Source organism: Oryzias latipes, chromosome 22 (genome assembly GCF_002234675.1).
Source record: "Oryzias latipes chromosome 22, ASM223467v1".
NCBI classification, from domain to species: domain Eukaryota; kingdom Metazoa; phylum Chordata; class Actinopteri; order Beloniformes; family Adrianichthyidae; genus Oryzias; species Oryzias latipes.
In genome coordinates this window covers 5,374,541-5,387,533 of record NC_019880.2, presented here as the reverse complement: position 1 = coordinate 5,387,533, position 12,993 = coordinate 5,374,541, and the positions used below count along the sequence as shown (strand labels likewise).

The 12,993-nt window shown below is 39.8% G+C and overlaps 1 protein-coding gene across 1 annotated transcript in view; it reads left to right on the top strand.

Annotated features, from left to right (window-relative positions):
• The first annotated feature begins 3,111 nt into the window (after positions 1-3,111).
• Positions 3,112-12,993, top strand: part of slc7a14 (solute carrier family 7 member 14) — a 30,409-nt gene continuing 20,527 nt past the window's right edge. The window contains exon 1 of the mRNA XM_023951554.1: positions 3,112-3,216. The gene's annotated coding sequence lies outside the window, so the exon portion shown is untranslated. The remainder of the gene's footprint in view (positions 3,217-12,993) is intronic.

Below are 12,993 nucleotides of genomic sequence, written 5' to 3'. Positions count from 1 at the left end.
CAGGTTCAGATCCCACAAGGGTCACTCCTGCCCTGTAGTCCAATAACGTCATCAGACACAAAAGAATTATGGGTAGTGGCAGTTAGGTCTCACAACTGTCAGACTGCCTAGGGCACAGTGACTCACAACTCACGCACACATGCACTCACAGAATCTTTCCATACTCATGTAGCAGCTAGACTGCAGGGCAGCTGACATTTAGCATTCAAAGAAGGCAACATTTTAGGCTGTGATACAAGAAAGGGGGGGGGGGGGGGGTAGGCTTCAGTTGGGTCAAAGATAAGCAGAAGCGACAAGAGGAATTCACAGAAAAAAAGGTTCCAACGGTTGTTGGACTGCTCGTTTCAATTTTCATATGTGCTATCCTATGGGGTCAAGATGACCATTGACATGTTATCCTACCATGACAAAGGTGGATAAAGGTGGAAAGATTTCATGTAATCCATGGACACCAGTGAAGATCACAAATCATTAAAGAAAAAAGGTTCAGCGCACTGTCTAGTGGGTCTAGATGACCCCACTCGCAATGTTACAGTGTCTAGGATAGCACAAGGGTTGTATATAAAAGAAGCTTGTTTTTTTTAAATGCTACTGTCCTTTCAGTGTCAATATTGGGATTATTCACTGAAGCACTCTTTTTGAGGAAGAGGTTTAAAGCTTTTAAAATGGATCTGCTTTGTTCTCTTGAACCCAGCAGAAAGTCTGGGAATGCTGCATTTTTTATTGTGTTTTTGGGTCTCAGTTTTTCACTGAAAGAGTCAGATTCACTGAGGACATTTATCTGCTTTGCTCGAATGAAAATAATCTTATCACTGGGTTGATGGCGTAACTGAATTCTACTTTTTATGATTTTTGCCCTTTAAAGACTCACTCTAATGAAAATTGTGTTTTTGTTGGTTGGAAAAGTTTGGTGTTTTTAACATCTGTCCTTTTTCGGACATAAATGTAGAGTATTACGCTCAAAATAGCATTTCTGAGTATTTCTATATTCTAAGAAGGAGCAGACAATAAAAAGCATTTTGAAAAAAAAGTTTCTTTGTGACAGAAAATAGACTGGGTGGGCCACAAGCTGCCTGCTCTGCTCCATTCTCATGCATCCACTAGACTGTTGTGTTTGACTCTTAACAATAACAAAGAAGGGATGGAAAAGTATAGATAGGAAAATAATTGAATAAATAATTTTAGTATACTTTATTAGGTGGGACATCCTGGACAAGCTCCCAATTTGTCATGGTTGATTTTTAACCATAAAAAAGAAGGAATAAAACCAATTTTAGCAAAGGGACAAAGGGCAGGCACCACGAAGACACCCAGCTGGCATCTGGCTCATTATTCTGTTGCTCCAATAATGTTAGGTTGGGGTTGTGAGTGGCGGTAACCTTAGTGGGAGAGAGTGTCAACAGAGAGCTATCAGTGATGGGGAGAGGAAGGGGGGTGGGGTTGTTCTGCACCAATGGTCCCAGCCACAACTCAGAAATGAATTTCTAATGAACTACTGTCGCTCTGCAGAAACTATGTCCTAGAAAACCACAACTTTTGTTTGATTTTGGCTGAAAATGGTATAATCAAAACTGAAAGATCATGTTTTTACAATTTTTTCAATGCTTTAGGTGTTTGTTGGGTCTTGCTCTTATATTCAAACTCATAACTGTCCTGTTTGAAGAAGAATTGCATAAATGCATTTTGTTCTCCGTCTTTTTTGTCTTTAGTTTTTTTGATCAAATATATATGCAGATTAATCCAACAGCAGGTCAGGATGACATTTTAACACCACATTTTTTCGTTTGTAAGGATGAATGGTACATCCTAGACCTAGAAGATATTTGTGTCTTGTACTCGTCTAAAACTGCAGGACAGACTTCAGAACAGGTTTTCTAGCCCTCTGTGAGTTTTCCAACAGCTTCCACAGCATTTACTTTGATGTAAGAAATAAAATGGCCCATGCACACTCAACACATGTAGTTACCCACAATGCAGCTGTCATTAAAGGCTATCTGTTGCAAATAACATGACCATCTGTTGAATATTTAATCAGTGCCCATTATTTATTCAGCACAAAGCCCCTGCACCTTTATCATAATAGACCCTCTGCCTGTTGCTAATGAAAAGTGAAGGATTCACTCGTGATTTTTGTGGTTCGGGATGTCTTCCTCCACAAATGTCTGTAGGCAAATCACATATGTAGAAGTTTTTCAATTACTGTGTTAATCTGACATGATTAGAACTGACAGAGTTTTCTTGTGTGACTGAAATCTACTCAATTTGGTTGGAGCTGAGCGATGTCTCGTTACGTTTGTGTGACAATTGTACCAAATGTTGACCTTTACTTTGAGAAAGAGGTCAAATGAAAAATCCTGAAAAAGATAACAGCTCACTTAAAATCTCAGTGGCCTCACATTTGTAATTTCCCTCTTTGCACAGATATTTGCTCATATTCTCCAATTTTTATTTTTAGAGTTTATTACCAAAAAAAACTGACTAAAGATTCTGGGTAATTTAAGATTGTCTGGACATATGCGTCGTTTGTAACCGTTAAAACCTGCTCAACTTAAATAAAATGGCCATATGTTGACATCATAATATTTTGATCTGAAGCTAATGTCACTGTTGAAGCTCAAACACAAAATATCAGTGACAGATGTTCATATTTGATGAAGCTCCAAATATTTGATTTGATGTAATATAAAGTTTCATCATAACATCAGAAAATCACTGTTTATTTGGATGCTGACAGATTTTGACTTTTGATCAAAACATTCTTTTTCTCGAAATATACAGAAAAAAAGTTATAATGTAAAGCCTGCAAATCTCTTAATCTTCTTGTTTATCTGAAAGCAGTCTGTTGTGTGACCATTCAGGCCAGCCATGCGCGCCTGCCGTGGTGGTGCATGGGGGCGTCTTGTGGTTATGATCTGATATCATGCTCAGATCTGTGTAAATCACGGCGGTGGGGCGGGCACCGGCGTGTCCCTTCCTGCTGCTCCCCAACCGGCCAGAAAACGAACCGGATGAGTAATCCACGGTGTCGGCGGTCACATGTCGTGCAGCGGGCTCCTGAATGATTTAAAGCGTTTTACATCATCAGCCTCACCCTCCCTCCCTCCCCCCTCCTTATCCTCCTCCCTCCTGCACCGAGCAGCCCGGAGATGCTGCTGCTGATGTTGCTGACCGACTGCAACATCCGACATGGGCATCTTCTGATCCCGCGGCGCCACAGTGAGTGTTTTCCCACCACTTTTTCTTTATTTAAACTTGCGTTCCGCGCTTCACCTTCCTCCCCACCATCATCGTCCTATCCGGTCCCCTTCCCCTGCCTGTATCGTCCTCCTTTGTTCTGCTCCCTTTTTTTACGCGCGATGGCGCACACCGCGGCGGGAAGGGGATGTTTGGCGGAATGGGGGGGGGGGGGGGGGGGGGGTCTTACCCTGCCCGCTCTTGCATCCTACCCTTGCGGTGTGTTACTTTGAGAAGGGGGGGGGGGGGGGGGTTGGGGCGGGTGTCGCTTCTCCCAGCGGACCAGAGCTGCAGGAGGAGGAGGAGAAGAGGGTGGCGGGACTGACTCAACTTAAACAGGTTAGGAGAGATATTTGGCGCTGGCGTTTTTTTTTTTGCAGGTGAAATATATATTTGTTATTATTTTTAATTAGATGAAGAGTAAAATCTCGGAAACAAAGAGGATTGTAGCTCTCTTATTTCTGATCCTCCAAAGAGCGCAGGCGCTCAGCGCGCTGCTGGGTCTGAGTGCGTGTTGGTGTGAGGACAGCAGCACTCAGACACTGAAAGCCCGAAGCTCTGAAACTGGGCTAATCCCTAATGACATAGCCAGATCTCTGGCTTTCTGCTTTTTTTCCCATTTGCTACAAGCCTTTTTTTCCCCCTTTACTTCTGCTCTTCTCATCTCTTCAGTTTTGATGATGTCCTGCTGCTGAAAACAAGCATCAGAAAACAGCTTCTGTGGAGGCTGGACGGGCCTGTCACTTCTCAACAGGTGTCTACACTAAATATGTCTTTTAAGACTAGACTTAAGTCGATTTACTCATCCTTTGCTTTTTTCTGTTTGCATAGATCTTCTACCAGTAAATCGTTTTTTATATGACTTTAGAAGATTTTGCATTTTCAAAGATTAAAATAAGCAGCTTCTTGTTATTTTTGCACACTTTTTTTATTCAATAAGGATAAAGAGAAACGCCACGATGGTGGAGCTGATGGCGTAAAACAACATCATTAAAAGGCAGACGGTTATATAACGAACCAGTTTGGCAACTGCAGAGTGTCTCTCTGAATATTCCTCACAGAAACACAGCCTGGAAAGAGAGAACAGAGAGACACGTGCAAACAAATGAATGCAGAAGCTTTAAGGCGTGGACACTGTCTGCTCGTGCCTTGCTCTGTTCAGCATCATTTCAACTTAAAAAAAAAACAAGCTGCACTCCTCCACAGAAAGGTGTTTTTTTGTAGTATTTTATAATTTTTTTTAAACTATATTTTGCATTAACTGATACTTCAGTTGTTTTAACCCTTGTGCTATCTTAGATGACCCCACCCTTACATTGACGTGTTCTCCCTACCATGACAAAGGTGGATAGATTTCATGTAATCCATGGACACCAGTGAAGATCACAAATCATTGAAGAAAAAAGGTTCAGAGCACTGTCTAGTGGGTCTAGATGACCCAACTCCCAATGTTAAAGTGCCTAGGATAGCACAAGGGTTAAAGATGCAAAAGCCCTACAGACTACACCAAACCAAAACTATGGTGGCCCTAAAGCACAAATCACATCTACAAATCACTCGACTCAAAACCATTTTAAAAATCACGACGACAATTAAAATTGTGAAACAAATAATAATAATTAAAAAAAAACAGCAAAATTACATTTTAGAAATCAAAACACAATTCCAGAAAGTAAAACAAACACTAAAAAGTGAATCAGAATAAACTGGAAAACAAAAGTAATTTCCAGAAATCAACATGAAATGTTTAAACATAAAACACTGGTAAAGGACTTTGCTGATTGGAGGATAACATTTGACTTTTGAAATTTTTGAATGTGTCTTCGATGGCCGCTTGCTTACAAATGTTTTATGGATAGTACAGAACATTTCCAGTTTTGCTTCATGCCAAATAACTTTCAATGCCCCACAGTACCGTCTTTTTCTTATTGTGCTTCATTTTGTTTCTTTGTGTTTCTTTTTTTACAGAAACCGGAAAAAGTTGTTAGTCCTGAAAATTTCCGTTTTTGGAAATAATGTTATAGTTATAGTTTTTTCTTTTGTTTTTTTTGTTTGGATTTTTCAATTGTTGTTGTGATCTTTAAAAGTAGTTTTTGCATTGATTGATTTGTACTTCAGGACCGCCGTAGAAAAAGTGTTAAAGGTGACTAACTGTTTTAACTGACATTAGCTGTGTTTCCAGTGCACACATTTGACAATTTTATTGAGATGCTGTAAATGTAGAAAAATCCCCCCCACAATTTCGCAATAACACTGTTAAATAATAATTATGGGATTAAACACGAACCAACTCGCTTGTTAACCCTTGTGCTATCCTAGGCACTTTAACATTGGGAGTTGGGTCATCTAGTCCAGTGTTTTTCAACCTTTTTTGAGCCACGGCACACTTTAACCTTGACAAAAATCCCGCGGCACACCAGCATCCCAAAAAAAATAAAAAAGCAGAAATTCATGGTCTGTATTGATCGACAGACCCCCCCCCCCGCCACAATCTCACGTGGATTTTTGTGATAATTGTGGTAGAAAAAGCAGGAAGTTGCTGCTGTTTTTTCTAAGAGATGAAATAAAAGTTAAATTAGAAAATTTAGAAACTGTTTGTTTGTTGTGGTTTCAAGACGTTTCACAAGGTCGACTCATTAGGCGCTGTCCCTTTAAGCCAATGCATCATGGGAGATGTAGTGTGAAAACGGCCGAAAAAGGGCAGAAGGACTCGCGTCTCTGAGCTTCATTGTTTTGTTCACTTGTTCCACGGTCTGACACCGGATTCTGTGGAAAGCTACACCGCTAAAGACGAGCTTTAGCTGGTATTTTTGTTAGAACTGAGCGACTTTTCAGCAGAATTAAGAACAAGGAAGTGAAGACTTTAAGCACTTCTGATTGGTCAGACTGATGACATGTGATTAAGCCTTCAAAAGTGATTGGCGGAGACAGTTAAAGGGGCGGGATTTTTCCGCAAACTGCTATAGCTGGAGGGTAATCGCGATACCGTCATTCTTATCAAAATGTCTTTAATAGAATTAAATAAACACAAAGAAAAAGTAATTTTAAGATCTTTTATATTCCTAATTACTCAGTGTTTTCTCAATGCCTGTTTGGATGAACAAAGAGCTGATCTCCTGGAGATGGAAAATGTTGTTAGAGCAGTTAATGAGGGCAATTTCCCACGGCACACTTGACCATCTCCCACGGTACACTAGTGTGCCGCGGCACACTGGTTGAAAAACACTGATCTAGACCCATTAGACAGTGCTCTGAACCTTTTTTCTTCAATGATTTGTGATCTTCACTGGTGTCCATGGATTACATGAAATCTTTCCACCTTTATTCACCTTTGTCATGGTAGGAATAACACGTCAATGTAAGGGTGGGGTCATCTAAGATAGCACAAGGGTTAAGTCATCCATACATACAGTTGTGAACGATACTTTGATTTACAGCAGATACATTCACATTTCTGTCACAGCACTAGCGCTCAGCATCATCTATCAAAGGAGATGTCAGCGTCTTATTCAGGCCATGGAGCGGTGCATAAGACACACAACTTTTACTGAGCTGCTGGACCTCTTGTGACGCCCACTGTGCAGTGCAGCTAGGCCCCCACTTCCTACCAAGAAGCGCATTGCCATTTGGTTTTTGGTCATGTGACTCATTTAATTACAACTTTTTTTTTCCCATTGGAGTTTTGTGAAAGATGTCAATTTCAATATGGGTCAAAAATCCCCTCGCCTGAGCCAAAAAAAAATTGTTTCGATAAATGTGAGTTTTTTTTAAATTGTCATGTTTCCATTAGGCAAATTTATTATCGCAAATCCAATCTGTGCAATTTGATGGTCAATGGAAACGCAACTGCTTAGAAATGTCATTTCAATCCATCAGTGTCTTATAAAACAATATGGTAACGCTTGTTGTGCCCAGGCAAATCAAATTCACTTTCTTCAAACAAATTAACTGGATTTTTATTTTTATTTTGCACCACTGGGGTGACATCCAAAGCATCTTTGTCTGAAAACTGGAGCTGAAAAAAGAGCTACATCAAATAGCAGACAGAAAAGTTATGAGACAAAAAAGCTGGATATCTATTTTTAGCTCTGTTTTCATGTATTCTAAATCTTTCTAAAACATCGGAGACAGATTTCTTGTCTTTCTTCTGATTAACTGATTCTTTTATTGTCTCTGTCATAATTTTTAGAGATGTCTTGTTGAGAGAAAAAAGGCTCTAAACCTGAAAGCTTTTGCTCATTAAAACACAATAATTTTTTCAGTCTGACAGTGAATCAGTTATTTGATTTAGTAAAGGAAAGTTAAGAACCAACTAAAGAACAGTGACATTGAACAACAAATTTTTGTTGTTTATTTTTTCTGCTGACTCATGCCCCTTTGTTAAGGCAATTACCACTTTCAAGGTGGAGAGATAGACATGGCACCATCAACCATGATGAAAAGAGGAGATGCTTCATACATCATTTCCTTTAAGCCACAACCTGAACTTTGCATGGAAATCTGGAGCTGAAGCTCCTACGCCCAGATTTGATCATTAAAAGTTCTCCTCCTGCAGCACCTTGACACGGATCACAGCACTTCCCACAGAAAAGTGACAGCAAAGCCACCTACCCTGCCCGTTAAAATGTGACACAAAGGGCTGCGGACAGGAGCATTTCAGTAACGAGCTGAAGTACAGGAGCATAGCAAAAGCCCAGAGCTCACAGAAAACATTTTAAAAGCAAAGATAATAGATTTAGTTTAAATTTCACATGAAAAAGCAGAGAAACCTGGTGAATAAATTATGAAATACACGTTTGTTCACTATTGATTTTTTTATTTTAGGTTTCAAACTCTATGATTGAGTGAATATCATTTTTCCCCAAGCACAGATCAATGCTTTTGAATTAGTTACATCCTCTCTAGGCTGTTACCATCAAATGAGTCATGCAGTACAATCATGCAGCAGAAGCACACACACACACACACACACACAGGCGCTCGTATTTATGAATGTCTAATGGCCCCCTATGCCATTTCTTTATCAGATGACTCTGAGCGCTGATGTCAGAGAACCAGTCTGTGCAGAAAGGCTAATGTAATCAAAAACACACACTTGGTTTTTTGTTTCACAGAGAACAGAGTGGACACGGACACACCTTTTGTTTGGGGTTTCGCGTTGAACAAAAGAACGACAGAGAGCTTTGATTGAAAAGCACCAGACTGTGGGGAAAGTGGGTGTGAGGGGGACCACAATGTTGTCTGATCTGTGTCATTGATTCTTAATTGCAGTTGCTTCAATGAGGATTTATGGAAATTTGAAAGAAATAACATTTTTACTAAAATTTGTTGAACATGTCAAAATAAACAGTCTGTGGCACAGGTGGTGAGGTTATGTTCTAAAAAATACTGTGCATTTGTGAGCATCATTTATGATAATTCCAGCAGTTATTTAGCATAACAGTTCAGGATTAGAAATAAATGTTTTATGTGGAGAATAATTGTTTCTGTTTTAAAAATTGATTATTTTTTTCTGGTCATTATAGGCTGATTGTAGTTCCTTGTGGACTGGAAAGTACCAATGTTCACTTCCTTTTTAAAAAAATGTACACAGGCAGTAATTATAGAAAATACATTTCTGAATTATTATTATTTTTTGTTGCATTATATTGACTCTAGTGCCAACTAAGTGTGGATGTTAGCTTTATTGACGCAAAACACTCTTTCTCCTTTTTAACTTTTGGCAAATTTAGATAGAAAAATCCTGGTTTATCCCCTAAATTTGCTTTGGTTTGCACTTATTTTTTAGCTAAATCAATCCTGCAGTTGCAACAGTTGCTGATGTAGTGGCAGTATTATCTAAAAATAACTTTGAACTGTACGAATACGAAGAATGAACAGTCATACAGCAAAAAGAGTCTTCTCTTAACTCCACATTTACTTAAAGCCTTCATCACAACAGCCCTTACAGATGGATAAGGGCTGTCTGTGGGTGAGAAATAGGCAAGTAGGTGAGGTGCATGTATGTTGTATGGATTTTTCCTTTTTTCAACTCCCCCCAAATCCTGTGCACTACTTAATGGCTGTTCACAAGATAAGTGCACACTCTTTACATGTAGCCGTACTGCTAGAATTTAGGAAATTAGATAACCAGGGTGTAGTTTGTGTGGACATCCTACAGGGGTCCTACTGGCACCAACGTATCACGTGCACACCCCATGAGTGTGGCATTTGCGTGCAGTCAGTAAGGAGCCAGCGTGCACACCTTACTGACAGCTAGAGTGTGGCACCGTAAGGGCACCGCATGACAGCATCACCCAAACGTCATAAGTGCATGTTACCTACATTATCCTTATAAATATTCACAATACTTTTACACAATAAATGGTACTTTCCATTTTCATGACGCCCCTTAAGGTGGTTGCATTAGCGTCGAGGCAACTGCAAGACACATCTTAAGATGCGGCCGCTCCTGTCTATGACCCCCTACAGGCCTGGACAACACAAAAGCCTGCAGCACCCATATGGGTCAACGCCTCGTATGATGTGACTAAGACTTCAAGAGAATTTCCCTTTTTCCAAACTCTTTAACAATTTCTTATTGTGGCTTTTTTCTGCTCCAAACCAGAATTTAAATGTGCTTTCAGACCTGCCAGCTTTAGAAGACATAGAGGAAACACACTAAACATCCTTATAAGTGTTCCCTTACATTGTAACCCACCACTGCTCATAATGAGAAATAATTCTCAAATTATCTAAAAATAACAAACCCTGTGGGAAAACTGTCTAACCTAACATGTCACACATTTATAGTGACTTAAGAGCAGAAACGGAAAGTGGAGGGGAGGAAAATTGCTCGAAACAGCACAGACTGACTGACAGTTGAGAGAGTAGCTCAAGTACGGAGAGCAGGAAATAAGTCATTTGCTTTTAAAGTGCTTACTATGACAAACAATTCCCTGCATCGTCAAAGAACAAGTGGGAGTGCAAAAATGAGTAATTGAAATGAGAAGGGAGGTGAGGAGTTTTCTGACAGACTCATATTTAATGGGAATCATATCTTGAAGGGATCTAATTGATGCTACGCACAAATATAAAAAAAAACAACTGTCTGCAAATGCCAATATTTTATCAAATTAACTTGATTTTAAAACAGTTCAGTGCAGAAGAGGCACAAATTGAATTAGTCCGTCACGCGTAAACCTGTGCTTGAGACTAAATGTCTCCTATTTGAGGTTTACCGTACTCTTGAGCATTAAATGTGGTTTGTCTCTGTGTGAGTCTAATGGCCCTGCTGTTCTCTTAGCGCTTTAGACAAATAGACATAGATGTCATTGACATGGCTGGGTAGGCCCAGGGCTGCTTGGAAAAACAGTTTTTTTCATTTGTTTGTTTCACAGTCTGCAGCTAGATCTTGTTTGATTTGAGCTTCAGGCCTCTGTTGTGCTGCATTACAGCAGGAGCGATGAAAACGCCACAGAAGAACAAGTGATCACGAAAGCAAATCGTACTAAATTGATTCCACAGATATAAACCATATCAGTGAAATGGACTCAACTACTTCTTTATTCTTCATGGAGCAATACAACTTAAAAACTCTGCATGTGTTAGCATATTTGCAAAAATCTATGTCACATACTGGACACACTACTCCCAATAAGTTAGGGATATTGTTACTCATAGGACTGCTTTTCCTACTTGGTCTGAATTTTAAGGAAAATACTTTAAAAAAATCTCTTTGATATTACTAATAATGCATGAGAAAACATTATTTCTTTAGTTTATTACCCCCAAAATTAGGACAATAATAAAGATTGCACCAAATGACAAAAATTGACCATCTCCATATCTGCTATTTTCACCATTTGCTGGAATGACAGCTTGACAGCGATGTCTCCTGCTCCTCTTTAACCTCATGATTTTGCTCTGATGCAAAGCGTTCCCCAAGTGCTACATACACATCTGCCAGGTCACATAGGGGGTGGGGTGCGATGATGCAGTCTCTGCTTCAGCAGGTCCCAGATGTGCTGTATAGCGTTTGGGCCAGGGGTCATTGTTGGCCAAACCATATGAGGCACTCTCACTTCCTGAAGTCAATCTGTGACAATTCTAGCACCATGTGGTGGAGCATTATCATCAATGAACAGAAAGTTGTGGGTGTGCTGGTGGAGTTGAAGGATGATAATGGTTCTATGATGTCTCTGAGGTAAGCCTGTGCAGCGACTAGGATATCTACAATAACCAAACTGGTTTTGCACTGACTGGTGACCGGCCCGATCTGATGCACCTCCTCCACCAAAACCAACCCTGGGGACCATGTTGGGCTTGGCGTATTGCTCCCATCGCCTTCTCTGGCAATGCTGACGACCATCATTTCTGTTCAAGTGAACATGACAGTAGACCATTGCTGCACTGTCCAGGTCACATGGTCTTGTGCCCACTGCAAATGTTCATGGCGGTGTCATGGTGTCAGTGCAGTCGCCTGCAACAGTCGTCTGGCATTCAAGTTAAAGCGGTGAAGTCGGTTGTGAATGGTTTGTCTGGAAACCCTAATAACCCTCACATTTGGTAAATGAGCCTGCAGCTGTGTGGCATTTGATAAACCATGTCTGAATGCAGAGGTCCTTAAGTACTGATCATGGTTGTGGTCTGTCACTGGCGGGGCTCCCCTCCTGTGTCTGTCCCAAACTCTGGCAATAGTTCTGTGTCTTGATTTAAGTCTGCTGATGACACTTTGAGAGTTACTGAAAGAATCAACTTTTTATGCCCACAGCCTTTTGAAATTGATGCCTCATAGAAAAGGCTGTTCTTTTTTATTTTTTGGGGTTTTGGCCCCAATAAGGAAGGAATTCTGCACATAGTAAGACCATTATGTGGGAAAAACAAAATGAGGTGTGTCTATCACCCCAATAACCTCTTTATCTCTTTACCTCTTTATCCCGACAAATCTGTGAAGTGAAGCAAACACTGTGTATCCACTGACTTTTTCACAACATCTTACTTTTTGTGAGTAGTGAGGATTTTAGATAGGCAACCAGCTAGAAATAGTTCTAAGAAATGATGCAGCAGAGTGACATTAGCTCTGAATTACATGTTGCATTCAGGCTTTGTCTCCTAGGAGTTTGATCTAATGGAACTTAAAAATATATTTCAAAGTAGTTTAAAAGGAACACAGAGACCCTTCAAAATCTGTCTTTTTTGCACCAGACCTGGCTTAATTAGGCTGTTTCAGCCAAAATGCAATAAATGCAATTTCTGTAGGAGCAACAATTTCAAAGAGGATATCAGCATTCATTTTATTATTAAAAAAAAGAAATAAATAATTCTCTGGTCTGTCAGAAGCTCAAGCTTACATGGACGGTTTAAGTTAGTAAAAAAGGGACTACTAACAATGAAATTAATATTTCTGTACCTTGACATGCTGCATTGGCATCAATCCCAAACTAAACCAGCCCATTTGCCCACAGCTTTTTTTTACCTTAAGCAACACAGGCTGAATAAAAAAGTTTGTAAAATACATTATTAAAAATGCCTGCATTAAGGTTTTGCTGAGGCAAATGAATGCATAACGATGAATGATGGTAGAACACTGAAGAGATTTAAGTGCAGACTGAAATGGGCTCCAAGCACTCTGCAGAAACTCCCTCATAAATTCTAACTATGAGAAGAATTAACATCTAATAGTCCACAAACAAATTAATAATGCCTATTAATAAACCATTGTATTATTCTTATGCTGCTGTCTGATCTGAACAGCTCAATTCAATTCAATTCAATTCA